Source organism: Pelodiscus sinensis, chromosome 19 (assembly GCF_049634645.1).
Source record: "Pelodiscus sinensis isolate JC-2024 chromosome 19, ASM4963464v1, whole genome shotgun sequence".
NCBI classification, from domain to species: domain Eukaryota; kingdom Metazoa; phylum Chordata; order Testudines; family Trionychidae; genus Pelodiscus; species Pelodiscus sinensis.
In genome coordinates this window covers 19,081,614-19,108,283 of record NC_134729.1, presented here as the reverse complement: position 1 = coordinate 19,108,283, position 26,670 = coordinate 19,081,614, and the positions used below count along the sequence as shown (strand labels likewise).

Sequence of the window (26,670 nt, the reverse complement as noted above, 5' to 3'; positions counted from 1 at the left end):
CAGGCAACCCCGTCCTTCAGGGCTGCTGGATTTCAGACCCAGGGGCGGATATAGGGCAGGCCGAGCGGGGCGGCTGCCCCGGGCCCTGCGCTTCAAGAAGCCCCACGCATGCGCCGTGGCAAAGGGGGGCCCCGCGAAATTGTGCTGCCTGGGGCCCCGCAAAATGGTCATCTTCCCCTGTTCGGACCCTCCTCTTCACCTTGACACCGTTGTTCCCTCTAATTTTTTTCCATCTGTGTGCAGAATAAATGTTGTCATGTGCACCGAGGCAGATGCAGATGTGCACCACCAACAGAAACATATGCTGTTGGCTGAGGGCAGCTGTGGGCACTCTGCTAATCAGCTTGGCAGCATTTGAATCTTTCCTGAGTGGCTGCCCAAGCGCACAACTTATGGGGAAGGCTGCTTGACACCTAACTAGCATCCCATCTCCCTCTGGGGTGCACAGTCCCGCCAGCTTGGGCAGAGGCCTTAAGGGTTTTCCAGGCTAAGAATGATCTTCCCTGAGAGTTCATCTGCAGAGACATCCCCTTCCGTTTGCAATGAAACGGACCCCAGCTCCCCTGCCAGCACTTGGAAAACGGACCCGATCCCCAAGCACAACACCAGAGTGACAGGCATCTCCAGTGCGGGATTTTTGCAGAAGAGGAGATGCAAATAGGTGCTCATTTGCATATCGTGCACTCATTTGCATACCGTCTTCTGAGGTTTTGCCCTAAAAAGCCCCGACCATTTGTCAGAAAAAGCCCTTTTGTGCAAGTTCCCTTATTCCTCAAAAAATGAGGTTTTTTGGGCTCTTGCGCAAAAGAGGATCGGAAGAAGATATGCAAATGAGAGTGCGAGATATGCAAATGAACACCCATTTGCATATCCTTTTCTGCAAAAGTCCAACAGTGTAGACGTAGCCACATTCACTCTGACAAATACACCAGGTTCTCTGCTGTTTAAAGGCGTACGGCCGGTCTGCGCTGGATGGTCTGCAGCTCGCTTGTGAGGGGCTATATTTCCTAAACTGTATTGTGCTCTGTCTCTCTGGGTATTGGCCCTCTCCCTTGGTTTGTTCCACTTTCCCCCTCCCTATAACAAAACACAGCGTATCTTGCCTCAAAATATCCCTAAACCCTGTTGCCTTCTCTGTCCCTCTGTCCCCACATAGTGTGGTTACCCCCTCTCTGACACAGGATGTAGCTCCCCAACAAATCTGAGACCTGCCTCGCACTTCAACTCTTCGGAAAAACAGTAGGAGCATTTTCTCTCTGTTAACTATTTGTATTTCGGTAGCACCTAGAGGCCGTAGCCGAGGTCAGGGCTCCATTGTGCCAGGCCCTGTACCGCCATGGTACGAGGCAATCCCTGCCCCCCAAGGGTCTCATTGCCTAAATAGACAAGATGAATAAATGACAGCAGAGGAAACTGAGGCACGAGGCGTGACCAGGGAGACCATGACAGAGCTAAGAATAGAACCAACGTGTGCCAAGTCTCAGGCTAGTCATCTGTTCCACTCTCTGTTCCCCTCTTCGACCTTGCAGCCTGCTGGTTTTGAGAAGGACCATCTCTTCCCTTGTAGACACATCACAGCTGGCCTCTCCTTTCCCAGGAAAACATCAGTGCCTGTCCAAAAAGGAGAAGGGGCTTCCTGTTTGTCAGTTTTGCTGCGGTCCACAGGTTCTCTGAAAACATCCACTCAGTGTGTAGCGACAGCAGTCAAAAAAGCAAACAGAATGTTAGGAATCATTTTTAAAAAGGGATCAAGAATAAGACAGAGAACACCTTATTGCCCCTCTATAAACACATGGTGCACCCACATCCTGAATACTGCGTAGAGATGTGGTCATATCTCAAAAAAGATACACTAGCATTGGAAAAAGTTCAGAAAAGGGCAACAAAAATGATGAGGGGTTTGGAATGGGACCCATATGAAGAGAGAGAAAAAAGATGGGGACTTTTCAGTTCAGAAAAGAGGAGACTAAGGAGGGATATGATCGAGGTCTATAAAATCATGACAGGTATGGAGAAAGTGAATAAGGAAAAGTTATTTACTTGTTCCCATAACCTAAGAACGAGGGGGCACCAAATGAAATTCATAGGTTGCAGGTTTAAAACCAACAAAAGGACGTTTTTCTTCACCCAGCGCACAGTCAACCTGTGGAACTCCTCGCCAGAGGATGTTGTGAAGGCCAGGACTTTAACAGGGTTCAAAAAAGAGCTAGATAAATCCATGGAGGTTCGGTCCATCAATACTTATAGCCAAGACAGGTAGGAATGGTGTCCCTAGTCTCTGTTTGTCTGGAAATGGGTGACAGGAGAGGGATCACTTGATGATTTCCTGTTTTGTTCCCTCCCTCTGGGGCATCTGGCACTGGCCGCTGTCGGCAGACAGGACACTGGGTGAGCGGACCTTTGGTCTGACCCCAGTCTGCCCGTTCCTATGTTCCTAATCAGAGGGATTTTCTGCAGAAGGGACTTGCACTCAGCCAGGAAAGATTCTCCTTGCCCGCGAGTGAGCGCATGAGTGGATTTTTCAAGCCCTGTCCCTCTCATTCCCAATCATGCGCCATCCCCTGGGGCAGCGACAGCAGTTGCAGGCACGGCGCGGGAATATGAGGAGCCGCATTTCATGGACTCGCCGCTTCCTTTAATACAATCTGCCAGGCGGGAACAAGGAAAAGGGGCTGGAATCAGATCTCCGCAAAGCATGGGTGACCCAGCATGTACCACGGAGGTTGGGAGCATCCCAGTGGATTTAGAGCACAGCAGAGCTTTTCCAGACCTCAACGGGAGGAGGGAGGGGAATATGTAGGGGAGACACAGGAATGGAACAGCCCCTGTTATTCCAGGGTGGGTCTAAGCTAGGGAGATGGGGAGCAAGGGGTCCCCATGGCACCACCCTTCCCAATCCATCTGGTGACCAGACCTTCGCTCGAGCCTTCAGTCTGCTAGACTCTGACAAACAAGGTCATCCATGGAACAGCTCAGCAACGTCCCCTCTCATTTTTTGCCCCTCTGGGGTGGAATAAATTTTGTTCTGTGCACCAAGGCACACATGGATGTGCACCACCAATAGAAACATAAGCTGCCAGCTTCCATAAGGGAAACAAGATGGAGCCTCACCCGGATGCTTCCCAAAAGAAAAGCAGAACCCAGGCTGCTTGCGATACCCGGTCCCATTAATGCAGGGCTGGGCAAGATGTGGCCGCAAGCCCTTTAAATAGCTCCAGCAACCCCAAGCGGCTGCCAGGCAATGCGGTAGCAGTGGGGCCGGGAGCCCTTTGCTGTGTTTTTAATTCAAAGCCTCTAGCCCCAGGCAAGTCGGGGGGGAGGGGGAGGAGGAGGATAGTCCACAGCCCCGCCCCTTCCACCTCAGGCCACGCCCCTTCCAGGGGTGGAGCCGGCTCATGACCACAGACCAAAATTCATTAAGTGGTCCCCATGTGAAAATTATTGCCCTCCCCTGCACTAATCCCCTTGTTAACATCGGACAATGCTGCCCTATGCCGGTTGCATTAGTATGGGGCTGAGGAGGGCGAAGGGTTTGCTTGGTCTCCCAGAGCTTCCCACAATTATAACCCAGGCACCCCTGGGGTTCATGATTTTGGGGGGGAACAGAAAACGGAGAGGAGATTGCAAACCACTGGGGGCAAATCTACGTGGGGGTGGATCTACCCTCGTGCACAGGGCCCGTGCAAGGGCATCAGTGGTGCCTTGGCTTTGCACAGGCCCCCCCCCCCGATCACGCCTCCACCCAAAAAAGCAACACACCAGCCTCGATTGTCGAACTAAGTTATTTGCTCAGCAGCATCCCCGGGTAACCTTCAGCGCTCAGCAGCGAGGCACGTCCCCTGGGCAGAAAGCTGTCGTTTTTCCATAGCGAGGGCCTGTTCCTCCCTAGTTAATTATCTGTGTCGTTTTGTCTTCTCTGCTCTTCCCCCCCCCCCCACACGGAGAAGGGAAAAGTTGCTGAACGGGTCCACTCGCAGGAGCCAGCACTGTCTCTCTGAGGACGTAAACCTCCAGCCGGCACAGAGAAGCCAGCACACAGCCCATGGGCAGTTGGGGTAGGCAGGGCTGGGGGAGGCAAGCCTCCAGCCCCGCCCCTTCTGCTGAGGCTCCGCCCCTTCCCTGCCCCCCACAGGGAGGTGGAACAGTGCGCCGCGCATATGCTCCCCACTTCCAACCATGGGGAGGGGAAGGAACCGGAGGAGGACGTGCTGCATGGACCGGACCGGCCTCTCCAGCCCCAGAGCGCTGGTTAGGGTTGTCAGATGGTTTAACCAAAAATAGCGACCCCCACAAAAAAAAAACACAGGGGGAAAAGTTCTGTTGAGAAAACAAAAGGGGGAGACCACAGTTGCTGAGAAAAAAAAACCGCGCTGCACCTTTAAATGTCCCCGTGTTCCTCGCTCCCCGCCCTCGCCAGATGCGCTGGGGGAAAATTGTCCCCGCCAGGCTTCTGTCCGAGGGAAGCAGGAAATATTGGACGTTTCACGTGTCCAGTATTTTCTGGTTTTTTTAACTGGACAGGGGACACGATTACCGGACTGTCCGGGTGAATACTGGACACCTGGCAACCCTAGCACCGGAGGAGGGAGGAGGGGATGCCATGCGGTCCGGCCCGGCTTCTCCAGCCCCAGAGCGCCGGACGAGGGAAGAGGGGGCGCCATGTGGCTCGGCCCAGCCCAGCCCGGCTTCTCCAGACCTGGAGCACTGGGAGGGCGGGCGTTGAGGGCAGCAACGCTCTGCCCCCAGAATCTGCCTTAGATACTGGACGCCCATGACAAGGCCCATGCATGGCGGAAGCCCTCTATCGAGACAGGAGACTAACCGAGGATAATGCAACTTTCTCTTCAGGACTGAGAGCCGCAGGGCAAACTCCTCCTCCGTTCCCTGCTGTTCATCGACATGCCTGAGCACAGGGTTCAAAAAAGAGCTGGATAAATCCATGGGGTTTAGGTCCATTAGGCTGGGCACGGATGGTGTCCGTAGCCTCTGTTTGCCAGAAGCTGGAAATGGAGGATAGATGATGGATCAGTTGATTCTTTGTTCTGTTCACTCCCTCTGGGGCATCTGGCATTGGCCACTGTTGGCAGACAGGAGACTGGGCTAGATGGACCTTTGGTCTGACCCCAGTCTGGCCCATTCTTATGAGTTCCAACCCAGAGCTGAGCCTCTCTGCTAAGTCTTTCCCCGTGCGATTTCCCCTCAATATAGGGGAAACAGGGCCAGGTTAACGATCTGATAGTCTGATTTGTCTTTAAAAAAAAACAAAACAAACTAATCTCTGTGATCGGTATAGAAAGAGTCAAAACAGGCGATGTCTCAATGGGCTTTTTTGAGATGGAAAATGGCTTGTCAAGAAAAACAGGATCCCCCCCCCCAAATAAAAGACCTGTTTGGTCATAAGAAAATTTGCTCCAAAACGGAAGGTTATTGGGGTTTTCGGCCACTGAACCCCAAAGGGACCAATTTTGGGGTTTTCCAGGGAAAAAATGTCAAACCCCAATTTTTTCCTCCCCAACAAAAAACGAAAAAGAAAACTTTCAATGGAAACAAAATTTCCATGTGAAAGAAAGATTCTCGGTGGGCTGTAAATTTCTAAAAGGATGTTAAGCTGCCTAGCCATGGCCTTTTTCTTGGACACACACAAAAGTTACAGCAACCAGGGTGACTACTGGATCAGAGCAACTGAACCAATTATCAATATATTGCAGATAGAAGCACTTAGGACATTTGGGGAGAGAAAAAAAATTATAATTCCCGGTAAAAATATTTCCTTTTGAAAAGTGGAGGAATGAAATTCAAACATGTATAAATATAAAACATATCAAGAAACATTTAAAAGACACTTGAGCTAGTTGAGTGCATCAGGCAAGATAATAAAAATAGGTAATAGTAAAAATCTCTCTCTCTCTTCCACTAAGCGACTACATTGCTGGATTTCAATATTAGATGTAGTCTTCCAGGGTATGTCTAGACTACACCTCTCTGTCGACAGAGAGATATAGATTAGGTACATCGAAATTGCTAATGAAGCAGGGATTTAAATATCCTGTGCTTCATTAGCATAAACATGGCCGCTGCTTTTTTTCAACACAGAGCTTTTTTGGGGAAAAACAGCAGTCTAGATGGGGATCTGTCGAAAAATAAACCCTTTTTCGACAGATCCTGTAAACCTCATTTTTTGAGGAATGAGAGGTATAGTCTAGACATAGCCCCAATGAGTACATAACAACAAAGCTTTGCATTTCTGTATTTCCTTCCATCTGAAGATCTCAAAGCACCTTTCAAATACGCTCAGGCCCACCCCCAAGGACGCAAGTATCTTTGTCACCAGGATATGTTGTAGAATTGAAGCACCGAGTCGTGATGCTATTTGTCCAAGGAAACACAATACAGCGAAATCAAAAGTAAAGCCAGAAATAGAGCGTGGAGTGAAATCATGTCCCATTAAAGTCAATGGAAAAATTCCACCTGCCTCAGTCGGGACAGGAATTTACCCCAGGAGTCCGATTTCCTAACCTCCTGCTCTAGCCACTCAACCGCTCTGCCCACTCCGGGCTGCAGATAGCTTCAGAGAGTCGCGATTGCACATCTGCTGTTCTAACCACTGGACAACAATTTTTCTTGCCACTTCAGTGGAATAAATAGCCACAGGTAAACACAGTTTGCACAGGCAAAGGAAAGAAAACTGAAGCGTCAGTGATGCCAGGACTTAGACGCGATGATTAAAATATCACCCGAGTTTGTTTTAAAGGTGGGGAAATTGTTTAGAAACCTTTGCCCACCTGAGTTACAGCGTACGGAACATCCCAGTCACGGTTTCAATCAAAGCTTAAAACTAAGCTATCACAGAACATAATTTAGACATATATATGTATATATAGTTCCCCATCTACATCTGACTACTACTAGCCAGTTTCAATGCAGAAAGATGCTGAAAACAGAAAAGTCTTTGTGTTATTAGAATGGGAAACAGAGGGCCAGATTCCCGAACGGTGTAAAATTGACATTGTTCCACCGAAGTCAATAGAACGCCACAGAATTACATCCGCCAAACATCGGGCCCTAGATTTTTAAAGATGCGCTTTGGGAAACAAATATGTCCCCCTTTTAAAAAAAAGGGCTTGTAAAATAAATCCCCTGGAAATTTTAGCCTGGTGTGGCTGTTGCGTATTATGCTGTGTGGCTACGTTTCAGGTAAAGGCGAGACAAGCGGTTGGTAAGAAAGGCTGAAGGCGAAGGGGCGTTTGTCCAAGAGAACTAAACAGGGGTCCCCAAGACAAAGAGGAGGCTGGTGAAGTCAAGGGGAAGAGAAAGCAGTGGCATTTCCTCCATGAAATATTTAATTAAGATGCAGGAAGGGTACATGTTGGGCGCGAAGGCGGGTGGGGGACCGTGGGGGAGGAGAGCGCCAAAAGAAAGGAACAAAACTACTTGCACGGGAGGGCTTGATGGCTTAATTACCATATTCAAATCCAATTAATTCCATTTTGCATAAAAAGGCCACGCCGGGCGTGGGACCAGCTTTGCAGATGGTGTCTCGTGTTCGGCCCCGTTTTGGGACGGGCGGCCATTTTAGAGCCAGGCACAGAGGCACAAGATGGCTTCACCCATCACCGTCAGCCAAAGAGCATCTGGTCTGGGTGCCCTACTTTTGCCGGGCAGCGAGAAGCGTGCTCAGCTGGCTGCTCCCCTCCCACTCCGGATCTCTGCAGGAGAGTCGGGAAAAGGAGCTGGCCCCCCCTCTTTACCATGTCGGCGAGGGAGGAAAGGGACAGGGGGAGGGAGGGTGTTTAAAGGGGACACAAATGGTGCAGGCGGCAAAGTGGGTGCGGCGGGAGGAACAAAGCTAACGGGGTTACGCATTTAATTAGCTTGTGACACCACCTAAGCCCGGTCTTCTGGGCTGCTGGAGAGCCAAGACAGGGCCCCCTGGCCCTCTCCCACAGATCGAGATGGGAAGAGGTGGCATCCGGGGGGGTCAGGGTTCAGTGCCGACGTGAGATTAATTTTGCTAAAGCTAGTGACCGTAAACAAAGGGGACACAGCGGCTGTCGGTGCTTGGGGGGGGGGGGGGGCACGGCTGCCATCTGACAGGCCTTGAGAACAGCCCGAGTGGCACCAGAGAGACAGCTCGGCTACCCACACGGGCGCCGCCTGGGCCTGTCAGCACCGGGACACGGCAGCGTGGCACTTCAGCGGGACATCACTTCACAGTCCCTGCTGGACTCCTCCCAGCCTCCAGGCTGTGTGTGTGTGTGTGTGTGTGTGTGTGTGTGTGTGTGTGTGTTGGTATCTCATCTTTTTTGAGTGATGGGACAGCACAGCATGACTCACTTAAGAACATAAGAACGGCCACACTGGGTCAGACCAAAGGTCCATCTAGCGGTTCTAGCCCATTAGCCTGTCTTCTGACAGTGGCCAATGCCAGATGCCCCAGAGGCAATGAACAGAACGGGGAATCATCAAGAGATCCCTCCCCTATCATCCATTCCCAGCCTCTGACAAACAGAGGCTAGGGATACCATCCCTACCCACCCCAGCTGATAGCCATTGATGGACCAAACCTCCATGAATGTAGGTAGCTCTTTTTGGAACCCTGTTAAAGTCCTGAACTTCACAAAATCCTCTGGCAAGGAGTTCTGCAGGTTGGCTGTGCGCTGAGTGAAGAAAAACATCCTTTGGTTTGTTTTAAACATGCTACCTATGAATTTCATGTGGTGCCCTGTAGCTCTTATGTTAGGGGACCAAGTAAATAACTTTTCCTTATTCACTTTCTTCACACCAATCATTATTTTATAGACCTCGATCATAGACCCCCTTCATCTCCTCTTTTCTAAGCTGAAAAGACCCAGTTTTTTAATCTCTCTTCAAACCCCTAATCATTTTTGAACCCCTTTTCTGAACCTTTTCCAATGCCAATAAGTCTTTTTTCAGATGAGGCGATCACATCTGTACGCAATATTCAAGATGTGGACATACCATGGATTTATATGGAGGCAATAATATAGTCTTTAAAGAAGTGATTATTATTACAAAAGAGAAACGTGATAAAGCGTACTTGGTTGCTAGATGTTACAGAGCAACTAAGGAAAACAAATTAGAACACAGAGAAAAGTCTCTGGGCACAATGCGAGATGGTAAATGGGGCAGGGAGAGGCAGAGATTCACACAGAGCAGTTCAAACCAAGCCACTAAATAAAGAAAAATACCCTGATTGCGACTAGATCCACTTTTCTCTTTACTTACTTCCAATTTTCTCTTGTTCAGTCCACTCCCATGCCCCAAATTCCTTGGGGGCATGCTGGTCCCATCTGGATTTAAATCATTCTGTGGCTCTCAGTTCCCGGTTTCTCTCTCCCACGCAAAGAAAGCAGGCGGGGAATCTATATCCAATCCAAATTTCGTCCCTCTATCTCGATTGGTTCTCCCAGTCCCGTGGCCAACTCCTTTGCTAGCTACCTGAGTTTAACCCCTTCAGCACTGGGTGCTGGTCAGCACTCGCCCTGCCCATTACAGCATCCCATTCATAGCTCTGTTCTGGCAAGACTCAGGTGAGATCTTTAAACAGAATCCGTCAGGAAACAGACTCTGGGGGTCCAGACAGGAACTAAGGATGCTTTGCCATCACTTGGAAGCAAAAGCAGTGACACTGGGTACTCTGAAAAGGAAAGGAAAGCTGGGATGGATCCGGAAGGAATTTCAAAGAGAATCGTTAGCTCTGGGCCTGTGGTCAGGCTCCTTAGCTCGATCAAGACGGACGTGCTTTTCCGCTCAGTGTCCAGGGATTCAATCTAGAAAAGGAAGAGGTTCTTGGTTCCCAAAAGTGGCTGCCCGTGCCCTGGGTAGGAGAGGCAAGCTGGCAGCCAACCCCACCCCGGACTCCCAAAGAAACAGCACTGGAGACAATTCAGCAAGACAAAATGGAAAACACTTGGCCCAGAGGCTGCAGTTCCTGCCAGACTACCCACGGTCAGGAGCCCAGTGAAAGGCTAATAAACAAAGCAGTTAAAGAGTGGGTCTGGTGGCGTCATACAGCCTCTTCCCTAAATCAAATAACAATCCTTCGCCCTTGTCTAGACCTTCCTCAGCCGACAACAGCAAACTTCGTGGTCTGTTGAACAAGCCTCACAGGTAGGGCAAAATTAACCTCACTCCACACCCGGCTTGACTGAGGCGCAGCGCTGAGAATTCACTCCCCCACACTGACCAAACCAGAGTAGAGACCAGGGCAAGCAGCGGCCATGTTCAAAGATGGCGGATAACAGCGGAGAGTAGGCCTCCGGGAGGCACTCCTTTGCCTCATAAGAGCCCGATTTCCACTCCAGAGGCTGCGGGGCGGCCCGTCCATATAGGCGAACTGGACGGTCACCTAGGGCGCCAAGTTAAATGGGGCGCCAAATGGTGGCACCATATCATCGAGGGGTTTGGAGGTGAGGGCGCTGATTGCATGGGTCGCCTAGGGTGCCAGTTGTTGGCAGCTAGTCTAGGGCCGCCCCTGCCTGAGGCTGATCCCCAGAGAAGATGAGCCCTGACAAGCTATCACGGCCTCCCGTTGGCGTTGTGGGTGTTCAGCTGCTTCTGAAAATTAGCTCCGAGGTCCCAGGTCTGACAGGTGTGAAAACAGGCCCTACTAGCTAAGGGCTGCTGAGATGCCTCCATAACACAAGTCAGTGGTTCCACACCCAGGTCGGAAGGGACAAACATCCGCCTCACACAAATCACCATTCCCTCAGCTGAGTGGCCAAAGCGTGACTGGGAGACGGAGACCCTGCGGGGGCAGAGGTAGCCTCTATGCTGAGGGGGAGGCCCAGTCGTGTGGGGTAGGGTACAGGGGAAGGGTGTCACATTGCCCAGGCTGAACTGGAACAGAAGGCTGCCTGGTGTACATGGACCTTTCACCTCCATGGCTCTCTCCTCAGCTTGGAGCTCATTTGCAGTGGCACAGTGGGAGGAGAAAAAAAAAAGCCTCCCCCTTGTTACGGTGCAGATGATGAAGGGTGACACCACAGCGCCTGTGAACCCTGCAAACGGGGAGTCTGCATTTAGAAACACCCAAGGAAAGGTGAAACCTCTTTTCGAATGCGTTGGACAGCTCCACTGTCACGTGAAAAGTAGGAGCGCTGACGACCTCGGGGTGTAGAGTTTTTCCCTTGACGAACTCCCAGGGATCTGCTGTTCAAAGAACATATTCCAGTCCCCCGTTGCTGATGTGAGGCAAACAGCCAGGGAATTAAAAACACCAAGCCAAACCCCCAAAACCGACCTGGGGCGTGGGACGGAGTTGGACATTGCTCAGTGCATAAACCTTTCATCCTGCCTCTTCTGTGAAAGGAGGCCTGTGCAGGGAGAGGCTGGCAGTCTCCAGGGAGAAATGATAGACAGACAGACGGGTGTGTATGGAGATAGATAGACAGACAGACAGATAGGCAGGCAGGCAGACAGATGGGTGTGTATGGGGATAGACAGACAGACAGACGGGTGTGTATGGGGATAGACAGACAGACAGACGGACGTATATATGGGGATGGATGGATAGACAGATAGACACGGGTGTGTATGGATAGCTACATAGACAGACAGACAGACAGATGGGTGTATATGGAGATAGATAGATAGACAGACAGACAGACAGACAGACAGACAGACAGACAGACAGACAGACAGATAGATAGATAGATAGATAGATAGATAGATAGATAGATAGATGGGGTGTACGGGGATGGATAGATAGACAGACAGACGGACGGACGGACGGAGAGAGTTTTGTTTGTTTCTTAGGCAGAAAGGACCAATGGAAAGTGACTTCACAGCAGAGAAATGAGGACACAGGGAGCAAGGAGAAATAGACTCATTAGGGCAGGGTGAGTTTATGAATTCATCTCCCCTGGAAATTTCCTCTGTGGGTTGGGTTGTTTACCTGGGGTTGACTTTTTCAAGATTTGGATTTGCCACGGCTCAGCTCCCACAACTGGAGCCAGCCCTTCCAAAGAGCTCAGCTGCCGTTTAGGGCCAATTATTGCAACAAGCGCTCAGAGACACTGGCAGCTAGATTTCCAGGAGAGTTCAGGACCCCTGGTTGGTCCCACTATGTTTTTTCTAGGGGAAAAGAGGCATTTTCACTAGCGGCACTGGCCATATTTAACTGCAAATGTCTGTGTTTTCATTTAAAAACTCCAAGCTAAACATTTCCCAGTTACCCAAAACTGCCTTGTGGAGTTATTGTGCCGTGTTAGGAAAAAAAAAACACCCCAAAAATTCAAAGAAAATTTTTGACAAAAATGGGGAAAAAAATCATCCATATTTGTGCAGGATAAAAACGAAATGAAATCACATCCTGCCCCACCCCCAGAGGGCTCAGCATGCACCCCGTGAAAAGATCTGACCATGTACTTAGCTCCTCACGAACACTTCCTGTGCACGCATTGTCCCTGAGACCAAGACAACGGTTTGTGAAACCGCTCACTGGGAGCTGGGCTGGCATAGCCTGATCTCCAAACGGAGGCTGAATGCCTCTGAAAATTCTGGCCTTCGCGTGTGCCCAATGGGAAGGCTAGGGGGTGCAGCTGACATCAGTTAATTATTATTTCAGGCTGGGGTTTCTGAAGGATCCTAAGCAATGTAGGTGTCCAACGTCTTTTGAAATTCAGCAGGATCATTCTCCTGCACTCCTCGGGAAGTCCCAGACCCAGATGAAAAGAGACCAAGCGGTCCTGAACTAGTTCAGACGGAATGAGAACCAAACCCAGCTCGCAGCGTGAAACCCAACCCTGTTTTTAAACTCTGCAGAAAATGGGCTGCGCTGTTTTTTAAAATCAATATTCTCCTTCCACTCCCTCTTTAATCCCTGCCTCTGACAGGGAGCATTAAAATATCCAGATAAGCCATTTCGTGGGGAGTCGGAGATTTCCTGGCCAGTTTTGCAGCCCCTAATGGTTCAAATGGTACCTTTGAACAAACATCCCGTGCTGATAAACTAAACCAATTCATTAGCAGAGCTGGTCCCCAAGAGCTTTTCCCTTTTTTTTCTCCATCAGAAAATGCCAATTTACCAAAAAACAACAGAAATGGTTTTCATAGAATCATAGAATACTAGGACTGGAAGGGACCTCGAGAGGTCATCGAGTCCAGTCCCCTGCCCCCATGGCAGGACCAAATACTGTCTAGACCATCCCTGATAGACATTTATCTAACCTACTCTTAAATATCTCCAGAGATGGGGATTCCACAACCTCCCTGGGCAATTTATTCCAGTGTTTAACTACCCTGACAGTTAGGAACTTTTTCCTAATGTCCAACCTAAACCTCCCTTGTTGCAGTTTAAGCCCATTGCTTCCTGTTCTATCCTCAGAGGCCAAGATGAACAAATTTTCTCCCTCCGCCTTATGACACCCTTTTAGATACCTGAAAACAGCTATCATGTCCCCCCTCAATCTTCTCTTTTCTAAAGTAAACAAACCCAATTCTTTCAGCCTTCCTTCATAGCTCATGTTCTCTAGACCTTTAATCATTCTTGTTGCTCTTCTCTGGACCCTCTCCAATTTCTCCACATCTTTCTTGAAATGTGGTACCCAGAACTGGACACAGTACTCCAGCTGAGGCCTAACTAGCGCAGAGTAGAGCGGAAAAATGACTTCTCGTGTCTTGTTCACAACACTCCTGTTAATGCAACCCAGAATCATGTTTGCTTTTTTTGCAACAGCATCACACTGCTGACTCATATTCAGCTTGTGGTCCACTATAACCCCTAGATCCCTTTCTGCCGTACTCCTTCCCAGACAGTCGCTTCCCATTCTGTATGTGTGAAACTGATTGTTCCCTCCTAAGTGGAGCACTTTGCATTTTTCTTTATTAAACTTCATCCTGTTGACCACAGATCATTTCTCCAATTTGTCCAGATCATTTTGAATTATGACCCTGTCCTCCAGAGCAGTCGCAACCTCTCCCAGCTTGGTATTATCTGCAGAAACGTCTCCGTTGGAATGCAGATTCTGTTGGGACGGTTTTTTGGGTCCAGGATGGAATTTTTCTCTCTGCCCGATGAATCATTAATGATAAAATGGAACAGGAGAGAACCAGTCTAGAACCCAGGACACTCAGCTGGGATGGAGTCAGCAAAAAGACTTGAACCAGGGTCTCGCAGGTCCGAGCGGCGGCAACTGCTCTGACCGTAAAGCTATTGGCTGGTCTGGGGTGGGTGAGGCTCAGGCTCTCTGAACAAGGCTACTTTTTGTTCCAACGCACAACAACAACAAAAAAATCTCGAAATCTAGACATTTTCCACCACCTGGAATTCTTGTTTCCAGCCAGCCCTTCTCACCCTCTTTCAGGTCTCTCTTTTGTCTGGATGCTGAAAAACACTTGGTCAGGCCGCAGATGAAGATGACCACCTGTCACCTAGACCAACACTGTCTCATTGTGTCCTTGTACACCTCTGTCAGACTGTCTCCGCCTGTTGCTTAGTTTATGTTTCGACTGTAAGTTTTGGGGGGGCAGGAACAGTCTATGCGTTCAGGAGTTTGTACAGCACCTCGTACCATGAAATCCTGGTCCAGAACTAGGACGTGAAGGCCCCCTGATGACACAATTAATAACAACAGCGAGTTCTCCCAGGAAATGTTCGCTCTAATCTTTTCCAGCCTGGTGCAGAATAATTTTATGTGCACCAAGGCATGGGCAAATGTGCACCACTCAGAGAAACACAAAACTCTGCGAATCAGCTGGGCCGCACCTGAATCTCTTCTGGGTGGCTGCCCAAGCACACAGCTTACTGGGAACTCCTGGGTGACATTCACCCCGCGACAGAAAGCTGGCACACGGTCTAGCTCATACTTCCTTCCCATTGGCTGGGACGTCTAAAATCCTGCTCCCTCCATCCCATTCCAAATCCAGTCTCGGGAGCCTTAACTCCTGCTCCCACTGCCAATGGGCTGCCACCATGTGGCAGAGAGAGGGGCCTGAAAGCCAAGATCCTAGATCCAACAAATGCCCCTCCCACCGACACAAGAGAAGCTGAGCCACAGGCCAGAGAGTCCCCAAAGAGTTGTATGTGTATGATGGGAATTGCCAGAGCAGCACGATTCCTCACGCCCATCACTCTCTGATTTGCATCCGTTGCTTTGCATCTCTACCCCCTCCCCTAAGTCTTCTGCTCTCCAGATGCAACCTGTAGCTCCAGGCTCTGTCTTGTCTGCCCTGCTCCCCACTGCAAAGACCTACCTTTCCTAAGAGCACGAGGTGTCATGTGTCTGGACAATTCCTGGGGATTTAGGGATTGGTGGAAGGGATTCACCTAGGAGCAGGTGTGGGTAGGTAGTAGCAATGCAAGAAAAACGGAGGCTTACCTTCTGCAAGAGACAGCCCCTAGCATCTACAGGGACGTCAAGGTAGCGCCATCCCTCCTTGGTTCCCCCAGGCTTTCATCCTGGCCTTGGAGTTATCCAGCCAAGCTCGCCAGTCCTCAAAAGCAACTCAAAGCATTGCCAGTAGAAGACAACAACATTCTGACCAGCCAATTCCTCATAGCTGGGAAACGTCCGGGCCACCCCACATTTGGGGAGCCGTAACCTGCCTCTAACGCAGACCCTGATCGCCATTTGTTTTCTCCTGTCCACACTGTGGAAAGGGGGCATCTTGCCCGTGTGTGGCTGGTGCACACACCTCTAGGCGGTACATCTGTGCTGGGTTGGAGGTCACTTTCCGGCATGGAAAACAGAGCCCTCGCCGCTACTAAGTTCAAAGCCTGTGTGTTCCAATGTTCTTTATTTCCCACCTGATGTGCATGTGCTTCTTCCCCGGCCAGGATTGCTGCTGGACTGCATCCAGAGGTGGTGGTAATTTTGGTTGTTGTCCTCTTCTGCAAGAGGCTACAGAAAAACAGACAAAGAGCTGGTTAAATGCTGTCCTACAGAAGGTGAAAACCAAGCAAGGACTCAGGACATGCCTCTCAACTAGGCCTGCATTCCTGCTACCCAACTGATCTCACGCTTTAGCGCATCAGGATGATTCCTTTCGAGGTCTCTTACCTCCTCCAATGAGGAAGCAAAGCTAGAGAACTGTCATGTTGCTACTGGACCCTGATTTTGCCCCTCAGACCAAGAGGTTTTGCAGATTTTCCCCTGCTCCCTCAAGCTGCAGACAGCCAAACTCCAACCCAGGTGTCTAGCTTCCGAAAAATCAAGAGAGTCACTCAAAAATCAAGAGAGCCACATAAGGCTCTTCTCCCCCTCTTGGGTGAGGCCTTGGCAGAGGAAAAAACAATGCACTTAGCCAGAGGTGAAAGGATGCCATGGAGTGCAGCTCCGGCAAGAGCTGGCTGAGCAGCGGCAAAAGCCAGCGGGGAGCTATTTACAGAGCTGGCAGGGACCCGTGTTGCAATAGGACAGTGCCTGTAAGAAATGTTAAGTTCCTTTCACCACTGTATGTAGCATACATTGCCACCTAAAAGTTATACAACGAGCAGCCAAACGAGGTAGGATGTGGGAGAAATCACGGCAGCAGGGGAATTATTTGACAAGTACAGGCTCTTTCTTGCAACCGCAAAATGGACTGGGAGTCATATACCTAGGCTTTCTCAGATCAATGGATCATACCTAGGTTAACTACCCTATTAAATATGTGTCTTCAATCAGTTTGCTAAACCAAAAGCTGCGTATCTGGTAAGTTCTGACCCAGCACGTAAACCGTACCCTAAAACAAAAGCTCACTGGTCTTTATATAGGGTGTCTATGTGTTACATTATAACACGTCCCACCTGGAAACAAGACATGGAAAAAGAGAGTTCCACTTTAGGGCTTCAGTTCTGGATGGGAACTTTTCCCCACATCTCCTGAAATGACTGACAAGAGACTTTGGAACAGGGTTCCCGTATGACCTGTTCATTTCAAGAAGCAGGCAGAGGCTGGGTTTTGAGATGACTTCTCTGGGAATTCTCCAGGAGCGTTATTCTGTGACACTGACATCAGAGGTTGGGGAAACTCAAACAGCTGTTTCTGATGCTGAGACTGCTTCCCAGAAATCGTGAAGCTTAGGGCTTGCAGTTAAATGTACCCCTGTTGTATTTACCTGTTGTCAATTTCACATGTCCAGAGCCCAGAATTGGGGCTAACCTATTCTTCATGGCATTCACAGGAAGGTGAAGAGGTGAGCTGTGCATTTAACCCTTGCAGGGCTAGCATTTTCTTGCTTACCAGAGAGATGGAGGCATAAGAAAAGGGCTAAATGGAGAGCATCTTCCAGGCACTGTCTGTCCAGAGCCTTAACTTTTCCCCAGCACACATGGATTTTGAAAGAGACTGAGGGCAAAATCAGAGCTGGTGTAAGTGTGTGCAGCGACACTGACTTCAATGTTTGGTCGACAGTAAGAGATCTGGACACACCCCATCTGGTACCATCTACCAGCTGTGGCTGACTCCAGGACTCAACTCTGCTCCCAACTGAGAGACACATGTCTTGGCTCCTGCATGACCTGACACAGCTAGCAACCTTTGCAAACAGCTGTGCTGCATACTGAGGTTGTGGGTTCAAATCTCCATCCCGGAGTGACTGGGATTTGAAACCCTAGCACAGGGGTGGGCAACAGGGGCCACTTCACAAATTTTTGAAGTGACCCCAGGCTGCCCAGAAGGGGTGGGCCTAAACCAGAAGGGGGCGGGGCCAGTATGCTTCTGGGCTACCCCACCCCCAGACCATGATTGGTCTGGGGGTGGGTGAGCCCCTTTGCCCCCTCCTTCCCACTAGGCACCCATGCCCCTGGAAGGGCAGGAAGAGGCTTCCCATGCTCCCCCACCCCCAGGCCAATCAGGGCCTGAGGCAGGGGAGCGCGGGAAGCCTCCTCCCACCCTGCAAGGAGAATGAGGAGAATGCGGCACTCCCCCTGTCCCCACTGCAGAATTCCCCACCCCTCAATCTTTATCTATGTCCTCGTAGAGGGGAGAATCACCCTAGCCTCCGTGCACCTACAGGCATTAACTAATTCATCTTTATAGCCTAACTCAGGTGGGTAAATAAAGCTCACACCCGTATTTTACAAATAGGGAAACTGAGGCATAGAGGGTGACTCTCGCCCACAATCAGAGCTCAAGTTTGAAGCTCAGAATTTCGTGCTTCCCATCGCTAAGGTCGGTCCACTAGAGGGCGCTTCTCTCTCCGAGTGACCTGGGACTCAAGGTGCCTCGTGGGAACCTGGACTTCTCAAGCCGGAGCCTCAGAGAGCAGCAAGTAAAAGCCAGGGCCCAGTGCCAGAGGGCCACTGGCCTTCTGGTTACATTTCCAGATTGCAAACAGATTCCTCTTTCTCACTCCTGGAATGTACGGGGTTCCCCACCTTCTACCCCGGCAAAACCAGATGTTTTATCCTTGGGCCTCGGTCGACCCTTGCGTCCCAGGAGGTCTCTCCCTGGGAACCTTGGAGTCCCCCTATTTCCTCTGCAGCACACTCAGGCAGCAACCGGGGGGGGGGGGGGTCCATTCACTCCTCTTCTGTACATGGGAGTGGGGGAAGTCTCGAGACACGAAAGCACGAGGTGCCCTGAGACCAAGGAACCCCAGCAGAGGAAAGGAAGCGGGAAGAAGCTGGCGGGTTTGGTTCTGATCTCGTTTAAACTGGCTCAGCTCCAAGGGATAACTCCGATATCGTCAGGGGAGTAAGAGATGAGCACAGGACCTGAGCAGAGCCATGCCCAGGTGCTGGTGAAAAGCTAGGACGAGGCTGTTGGCCAAAGCAGCCTAGCCAAAGGATATAGACCCTAGCCTTTCGGGAGGCCCGGAGTTGCTGCGACTATTTAAAGGGCTTGCGGCTTCTGCCCTTACAGGGGTAGCACCACAACCAGGAGCCAGAAGCCCTTTCAATAGGATCCTGCTGGCTAAGCCACTGCTTGGAAATTCAGTGGCACAGGCAGCAGGATATAAATAGAAAGCGGCCAGATGCAGCCAAAGTGTTAGGTGGGCCAGATTCGGCCCTCGGGCCGCATCTCGCCTTGCCCTGATATAGACCATCCCTGAGAGCTGTTTGTCTAACCTGCTCTTAAAAGCCTCCCTTGATACAGATTCTACAACCACCCTCGGCGATACAGTCCAGAGTTTAACCACCCTGCCCAGGAGAAAGTTTTCCCCAATGTCCACCCGAAACAACCAATGTCCTAGGGTATGTCTAGAAAGTTTTCCCCAATGTCCTAGGGTATGTCTAGACGACAGGCTTTTGTCGATAGAAGTTTTGTCGACAGATGCTGTCGACAAAGCTTCTGTCGACAAAGAGCGTCTAGACGACATCCAGTTCTGTCGACAAAGCAAGCCGCTTTGTTGACATGACAGTGTAGACGCCAAGGACAGTGTAGATGTAATAACGCCTTCTGTCCACAGAACTCTGTCGATAAAAGGCGTTATTCCTCGTAGAATGAGGTTTACCGCCGTCGACAAAACTGCTGAGTTCTGTCGACGTTATGTCGAGAGAACTCAGCGGCAGTGTAGACGCAGGTATCGTTTTGTCGACAAAAGTCCACTTTTGTCGACAAAACTCTGTAGTCTAGACACACCCTCTGATACTCTGCTGAGCACCCCTCAATTTCTTTCCCTCTTCCTTGCAACAATCTTTCATCCACTTGAAACTACTACCCTGTTCCCCCCCCCCCTCCTCCCAGGCTTCTCTTTTCTCAATTAAACAAACCCAGGTCTTTCAGTCTTTCCTCCTACGTCACGTTTTCTAGACCATTCATCCTTTTGGTGGCTCTTCCCTGGACCCTCTCCAATTTCTCCCCATTCTTCCCGAAATGTGGTGCCCAATACGGAACCCAACACTCCAGTTGAGGCCTAATCAGTGTAGAGTGGAAGAATGGCTTCTTGAGTCTCGCTTACAGCGCTCCTGCTAATACATCCCTCTTGATTCAGTCCCTCAACATCCTAACCCGTCCGCTCCTGCCACCCCTGGCCAGTAGCATCTGCAAGATGGACAGTGATGAGTTTAGATGGAAGAGCCACGGTCCTTCCCCACGTTCCCTGAAACAGGAGAGATTTTGTTCCTCCCTCTTGCGAGAAGGCTGGGAAACCGGACAAACAAACAAGCCACCAAAGGAAGCCTCTAGGCCCAGAGAAGGCAGCTCCTGCTCTATGCGTTGGTGCTCTCCTGGGAAGGTTGCCGCAGGCACCGAGGGCTGTAGCAGAGGGGGGAGGAAGGAAGGTGGGTGCTGAGAAGACGGAGAACTCACACACAATGGTCCCATTCATGACGGGCCTAGACATGGGCTTCGGCCCTTCCTGATCAGACACAATAGGGGCGTCTCCGCTCGCCCCTTGTGTGCATTGTCAGCAGGTAGCCGGCCCACACCCCTCCTTTCTGTCCCCCATTGGATAATGGCAGGGCATTGTGTGCCTGGCTGGACGAGGACTTTGTTTGGGAGAAAAACTGTGTTTGTCTGTCAGGGGGGGATCAGCCAAGAAAGAGAGAGGGAGGGGCTGGGGCCAGCCCCCCCTCCTCCCCCTCCCTCCTCTCTCCGCTTTGCCCCCACACCCAGTTATAAATATTCAAAGCGCTGCCGAGGGAAACGCGTCTTTGGAACGTTCCCCCCGCCCCTCGGTAAACGCCCAGGAGCTGCACGGACAGACCCATCTGAACTCCCTCCCTCCCCCGCCACCGTTGCCACCCCCTCCTTGCCAACCCTGGGCACATGGGGAGGCCAGAAGAGGCCTAAAGGCGGGTCTGATGCTCCGCTGCCTGCTTCTCACCTAGTCGGGTACCCCAGCACACAGGGGGGCGGTGGTGTTGCGGGAAAGTGCCCCCCTTCTGATCTCACAGCTGGACTGAATGGTGCAGCAGGGCCCTGGCGTGTGTCCTTGCCCTCCGTGGTGCCAGGGAACGCGGGAACACGCTAAAATTAACTCCCCGCGGCACCAGCTCATGCAGGGAGCTGCTGCCCACCTCTGTGGTGAGTTCCTGAGGCCTGGTTGCTCCTGCCTGCTCTCTCTCGTCCCGGGTCTGCTGCTGCCTTGCCTCGAGACCCTCGTCTGATCTGAGTGACTGGCAGGGGATTAAGCTTCTCTGTGACATTGCTCTGATTGTAACAGGGTACAGCCTGTGGGGAAAGGCGGGTAAAAAACTCCCACCTTCCTGGCAGTCCTAGTGGCAGGATGCAGGGAAAACGGGCATTTAGACCTCTGCCGCCAGTTCCGTTGATCCCCCATTCCCCAGCACCTCTCTGACACTGGACTGCGAGGATCCGTCTAGACTGGGCCAAATTTGGGGGAAAAACCCTCTTTCGAGAGCCCCCTTCTTCCTTGTGGAACGAGGAACACAGGGGCTTCTGAAAGAGCTCTGTGTTTGCTCTTCCGCAAACAAACAAAAAGGCGGAAGAGCAAACACGATCCCTGGACGCGGCGGAGTTTTCCCGGGATATGATCCCAACCCTCCACCCTCCCCCTCCGCCCCGCAGTCTAGCTGTACCCTAAAAGCATCAACCCATTCCAAGCAGGGCCCAGCTTGCTGCCCCCTTTCGCCCTTCACAAGAGGCTGGGGCTTGCCAGGTTTTGTTGTGTATCTTTTTCGGATAGGACTTTGTAGTCTAGACACAGCCGATGATTTGATTCTTGTGTCCTGGAAGGTAACAGGTCTAAGTATGCATGCCTAAAACCGAGAGGTCGGCTATCAAAGATTACAGTTGGATTTCTGTTTTGTTTTTCCAAACTCTCTTGTGGTAAAAGAGCTTGGGGGACCTCTCTGGGAAAAGTTCCAAGTGCTTCTTCCTGGGTTCAAGAAGAAAGGGGGGTTTTAACTGGCCCCCGGACCCCCTGCTTACCTATCTCCCAAGGTCAGGGAATCTGTGACCTCGGGGAGTTTTTTTTAAAGCAGAAGCCTATAGAGGCAAGGTAGTTTGGAAGGTCTCTTGCAGGCCCACCTCCTGCTGCACTAGGAGTGCCAGACAGGGGAATAGTCTTGACAGGCTATATACCTAGTACCCAATTCTTCTCTCCTTATGCTGGTGTAAAATCGGGAGCTGCTCCCACGACTGCCAGTAGTTACTGTCGGAAGGTCAGTTTCATGAAGCAGGGGACCAGTCCCCTATGAATACACTCACCTCCTGCTCAGGGCATTGACTGATGAGAAGAGCTACCCGGACTTTTGCTCAAAGAACATTTGGATTGCCAGGTGTCTGGTACTGAGCTGGAAAGACCAGTATTTTCACCTCCTGTTCTGTAAAAAAATTCAGAAAATACCGGACACCTAAAATGTCCAGTATTTTCTGATTTTTTTTCCTGTCCAGGAGACGAAAATACTGGACACCTGGCAACCCTACGACACACTCGGCAACTGGGCCCAGCCCCTGGCTCCTGACACCCCCAGCCTCCGGACCCCCTGCTTACCTGGTTCCGCAGGGAAGCTGCATTCTGGCTTGATCAAGAAAACAAAATGGCTGCCAGCAAAAAGCCTTCAGACCAAGGGGAAGAAATGCCTTCCCTGGGTCTTAGTGCTCAACTCCTCCCCTGTTCCTATCCCATTCTGACTCTGCACATACTCTGAAAGGTGCCATGCTGTTTTAATGGTGTTTTATTATTATTATTTTTTTCTCAACAACTTTGGTTCCCCCCCCTTTTTTCCCCTTCAACAGAATTTTTTCCCTGGTGGGTTTTTTTGGGGGGGTGGGAGGATGTTCGGTATTTTTGGTTAAACCATCTGGCAACCCTAGGAACATCTGGAGCACCAAGCTACCCAGAATCCTTCACTCAGGGCACTCGTGCAAAGTTGGTGAGAGGGAGATTCCCGTTCACACTCCCTTTGCACGAGGGGCTCGGCAGTCAGCGATGGGCCTCACTCTCCCAGGGAGAGCCGACCTGGAGCAGGTGGCCTTGCACCCACAGAAGCCCAGACTGTGAGGACAGACATGGCTCGCTGCTTTCTCTCAGATGAAAAGGGCAGTACCTGCCTGGAGAAGCCCTGCTTTGTGGGGATGGTGCAAACCACGCTGTGGAGGTGGGAGAAGCCGGGAAATCTGCCTGCAGCTGTGTTTGGCTGCTGGTGCTGGGGAGGAGCACAGCTATCTCATGATCAGCGACTGGCCTACCAAGGCTAATGGGGGCAGGGAGGTTCACATCAGGTGCTAATTGGCTTTCACATATCACACACACAAGCATGCTGCTAGTGCACAGCTAAACTCCAGCTCCTCCAGATGAACCATCGGCAGCTGAGCTCAGCCAGTCATACATATCACATGCACCTCGGTAAGCAGAGGGAGGTTTTTTTCCTTCTAGCTGCATGCCAACGCAATGCATAGCTTGATGACAGCACATTTCTCTCCATCGGGAGCAGCAGCAGCAGCAGATATTCTGCAGCTGTGTTTGACTGGCTGCTGATGCTGGGGAGGAGCACAGCTGTCTCATACAGACATTCCAAGCTGACTCACGTAGCTATTCCAAGAAGAGGATGTCACACGCACACATACACACACACATACACAAACAGGCAAAACTTTGGCCACCCGTTCAAAGATCAAATAGGTCCTGCTTCCTTCTGGAGGGATATATTTGTCCCCCCTCCGCCCCCGCCCTTGACACATTACTAATATCATCTCTAGCTAGGTAACCAAGCATCACATCTGAGAGCCATTTCTGAGCAGGGTGTAGGAGGCTGTTTCATAAGAAGAAGAAAAAAAAATCAGAACGTGATTTCCCTTCTGTGAAAAATTTCAGAGGGAAATGAAAAGGGGGCGTTTCTTTGGACAGTTTTGGGTAGGCGGATTAGGTATAAACAACGTTGGTTAATTTTTGTAATCTCAGTGGTCAGACCAAAACGTACCAACTTCCCCAATAAACCTCAGAAGGATGTTCCGTTTTTTATGACAATCTGATTTTTTTTTCCGATGAAAAAAGGGACATTTTCTCCCCAGAATTTCCCTGGTTTAGCCTCAGAACCATTTTCAAGCACCAAAAGGTGATGGCATTTTTCTGACTGGCTCTAATCTTCATGCATTCTTGGGGTACAGACAAGCAAAGCTTCCTGCTAGAGAACTCCAGTGGAATGAGCCTGCTACCAGCTTCTCCAACTAAGTTTCCCTTTCAAGGGGGAGGTTCCCGCACTGGAAGTTTTTTATCACTGAGCAAAGGCAGAGCTGAGGAAGGCAGAGAAAACAAGTGACAGGCCCTGCCTGCTCCAAGTGACATTGGAAGAGTCTCTGTCAAGGATCGGCCTGCATCACATTCCCTAAATGCCAACTCCATGGCATGTTGGAGTCCAGATCTGGACACCCCCAAATCCTGGGGAAGTTTGGAAGATATGATGTGGGCTTTATTAGTATTGGCTCGTTGTTCTAGCAGGACACAACCCCAAACACTAACCTTTGGTGGAGCTCAGGAAAGTCTGGCCAGCCTCCAGCCCCGCCTCTTTAGCCAAGGCCCCGCCTCCCCAGGAGGCAGGCCACTCCCACCCAACACGGGGAGGGTGGGTGCTTGGAGCAGCACCACTCTGCCCCCATTATGCCTACAGTAGGTGCGGAGTCTGGGTGGGGCTAGGCTGGCGGTTTGGGAAGGTAACACCTTCCCCTGCCTATTATACCCACCGTCCCTGCATGGGTGCTCTTTCACTTGGGATCCCCTGTAGACTTGAATGCAACATAAAGTCAAGGCGACGCATCTTCACTGTTCTTTTAATCCGAATTAAGAACACCCCTTCTTTGCAATGTGTAGACGTACCTGAGAGCTCCCAGCTGAGACCAAGGCAGAAGCTGTGTCAGATCAGACCTGGTTTTTTTTGTTAGATGACTACCCAGCAGAAGCACCAGAATCCAATCAATGATGTAGATATTGGGATAGAGAGTACGCTTATTAAGTTTGCAGATGATACCAAACTGGGTGGGGTTGCAACTTCTTTGGAGGATAGGGACATAATTCAAAATGACCTTAGCAAGTTAGAGAAATGGTCAGAGGTAAACAGGATGAGGTTTAATAAAGAAATGCAAAGTGCTCCACTTAGGAAGGAACAATCAGTTCCATACATACAAGATGGGAAGCGACTGTCTAGGAAGGAGCATGGCGGAAAGGGATCTAGGGGTCATAGTGGACCACAAGTTGAATATGAGTCAACAGTGTGATGCTGTTGCAAAAAAACCAAATATGATTCTAGGTTGTATCAACAGGTGTGTTGTGAGCAAAACTCGTGAAGTCATTCTGCCGCTCTACTCTGCACTAGTTAGGCCTCAGCTGGAGTACTGTGTCCAGTTCTGGGCGCCACATTTCAAGAAAGATGTGGAGAAATTGGAAAGGGTACAGAGAAGAGCGACAAGAATGATTAAAGGTTTAGAGAACATGACCTATGAAGCCAGGCTTCATGAACTGGGCTTGTTTAGTTTGGAAAAAAGAAGATTAAGGGGGGACATAATAGCGGTTTTCAAATATCTAAAAGGGTGTTACAAGGAGGAAGCAGAAAATTTGTTCCTCTTGGTTTCTGAGGACAGGACAAGGAGCAATGAGCTTAAAGTGCAGCAGGGGAGGTTTAGATTGGACATTAGGAAAAAATTCCTAACTGTCAGGGTGGTCAAATATTGGAATAAATTGCCGAGGGAGGTGGTGGAATCTCCCTCTCTGGAGATATTTAAGAACAGGTTAGATCGACATCTGTCAGGGATGGTGTAGACGGAGCTTGGTCCTGCCTTGAGGGCGGAGGGCTGGACTCGATGACCTCTCGAGGTCCCTTCCAGTCCTATGATTCTATGATTCTAACCCCCTAGGAAAGGACCCGAGGGGGAGGTTTACACTCTCAGGGCATGTCTACATTACACAGTTATTTCGAAATAACAAAGTGAGCCTCCACACAGCAAGCCTGTTTATTCAAAATAACGATATCCCCTTGTTCTACAAGGAATAACGCCAATTTCAACATGGCTCTTTTGAAATAGGGTTAGTGCTGCCGTGCCGCCGCTGCTATTTCGAAATAATGACTCCCCAGAGTCAGTCAAAGTAATTACTCCCTGGTGTTTCCTGGGGCTCTAAATTGAGGTGGCGTGTCCACTTTAAGGGGACTGATTTCAAGGGTTCTCTGTCGCTCTTTCGAAATAGTTCTTTCGGGAGGTATTTCGAAATAACGGGGTAGTGTAGACAGAGCCGCGGCGTGCTGAGTGCAGCGCTTCCCAGCAGATCACTGACGCCATGGGTGGGATTTCGCTGAAACACCGAAATTTGGAGACAGAACGTTCTTGCCGCGTCAGCCCCGATAACGCTCAGATTCCGGGGACTGAGTTTTCCCTCGGCACTAGCCACAGCCAGGAGAGAAGCGGCCGCTTTTCCCCGGACTCATTGACTCAGCAGAGCTCTCTCTTCCTAAGCAGAGCAGTGGTTGGGAAGAGACTCTTCTTCTGTAACTGGCTGCGGACGGGGAGACCTCAGGGTGGATTGCAATGCAAACGGGGAGAGATGCGAGTTGGGAGGTGAAGGGAAGATTGTAGGAAGGAGACTTAGGTGCAGAGCCAGGCCTAGCAGGGGCAAGGAAAAAAAATCCCCGCTCGCCTTGTGCATTTCTGCACCCCCAGACCGGCATCTCCCTGCAGCTCCGCTGCTGGTCTCCCTACAGACAGCTCTCCTGACACCCTTTCATCCCTACTGGTGTTCCCACAAAGCTGGCGCTGGGGCAGCTGCTCAGGAGAGATTCCAATGCTGCCCAGCTGATCAGCAGCACGCCCACCGCTAGGTTTTGTTTCT

At 50.6% G+C, this 26,670-nt stretch overlaps 1 long non-coding RNA gene across 4 annotated transcripts in view; it reads right to left on the bottom strand.

Annotated features, from left to right (window-relative positions):
* Positions 1-26,670, bottom strand: part of LOC102461580 (uncharacterized) — a 128,202-nt gene that overhangs the window by 45,056 nt on the left and 56,476 nt on the right. For all 4 annotated transcript variants that reach the window (XR_012896696.1, XR_012896699.1, XR_012896697.1 and 1 more), the window contains exon 2: positions 15,342-15,863. This is a non-coding gene — a long non-coding RNA (uncharacterized LOC102461580). The remainder of the gene's footprint in view (positions 1-15,341; positions 15,864-26,670) is intronic.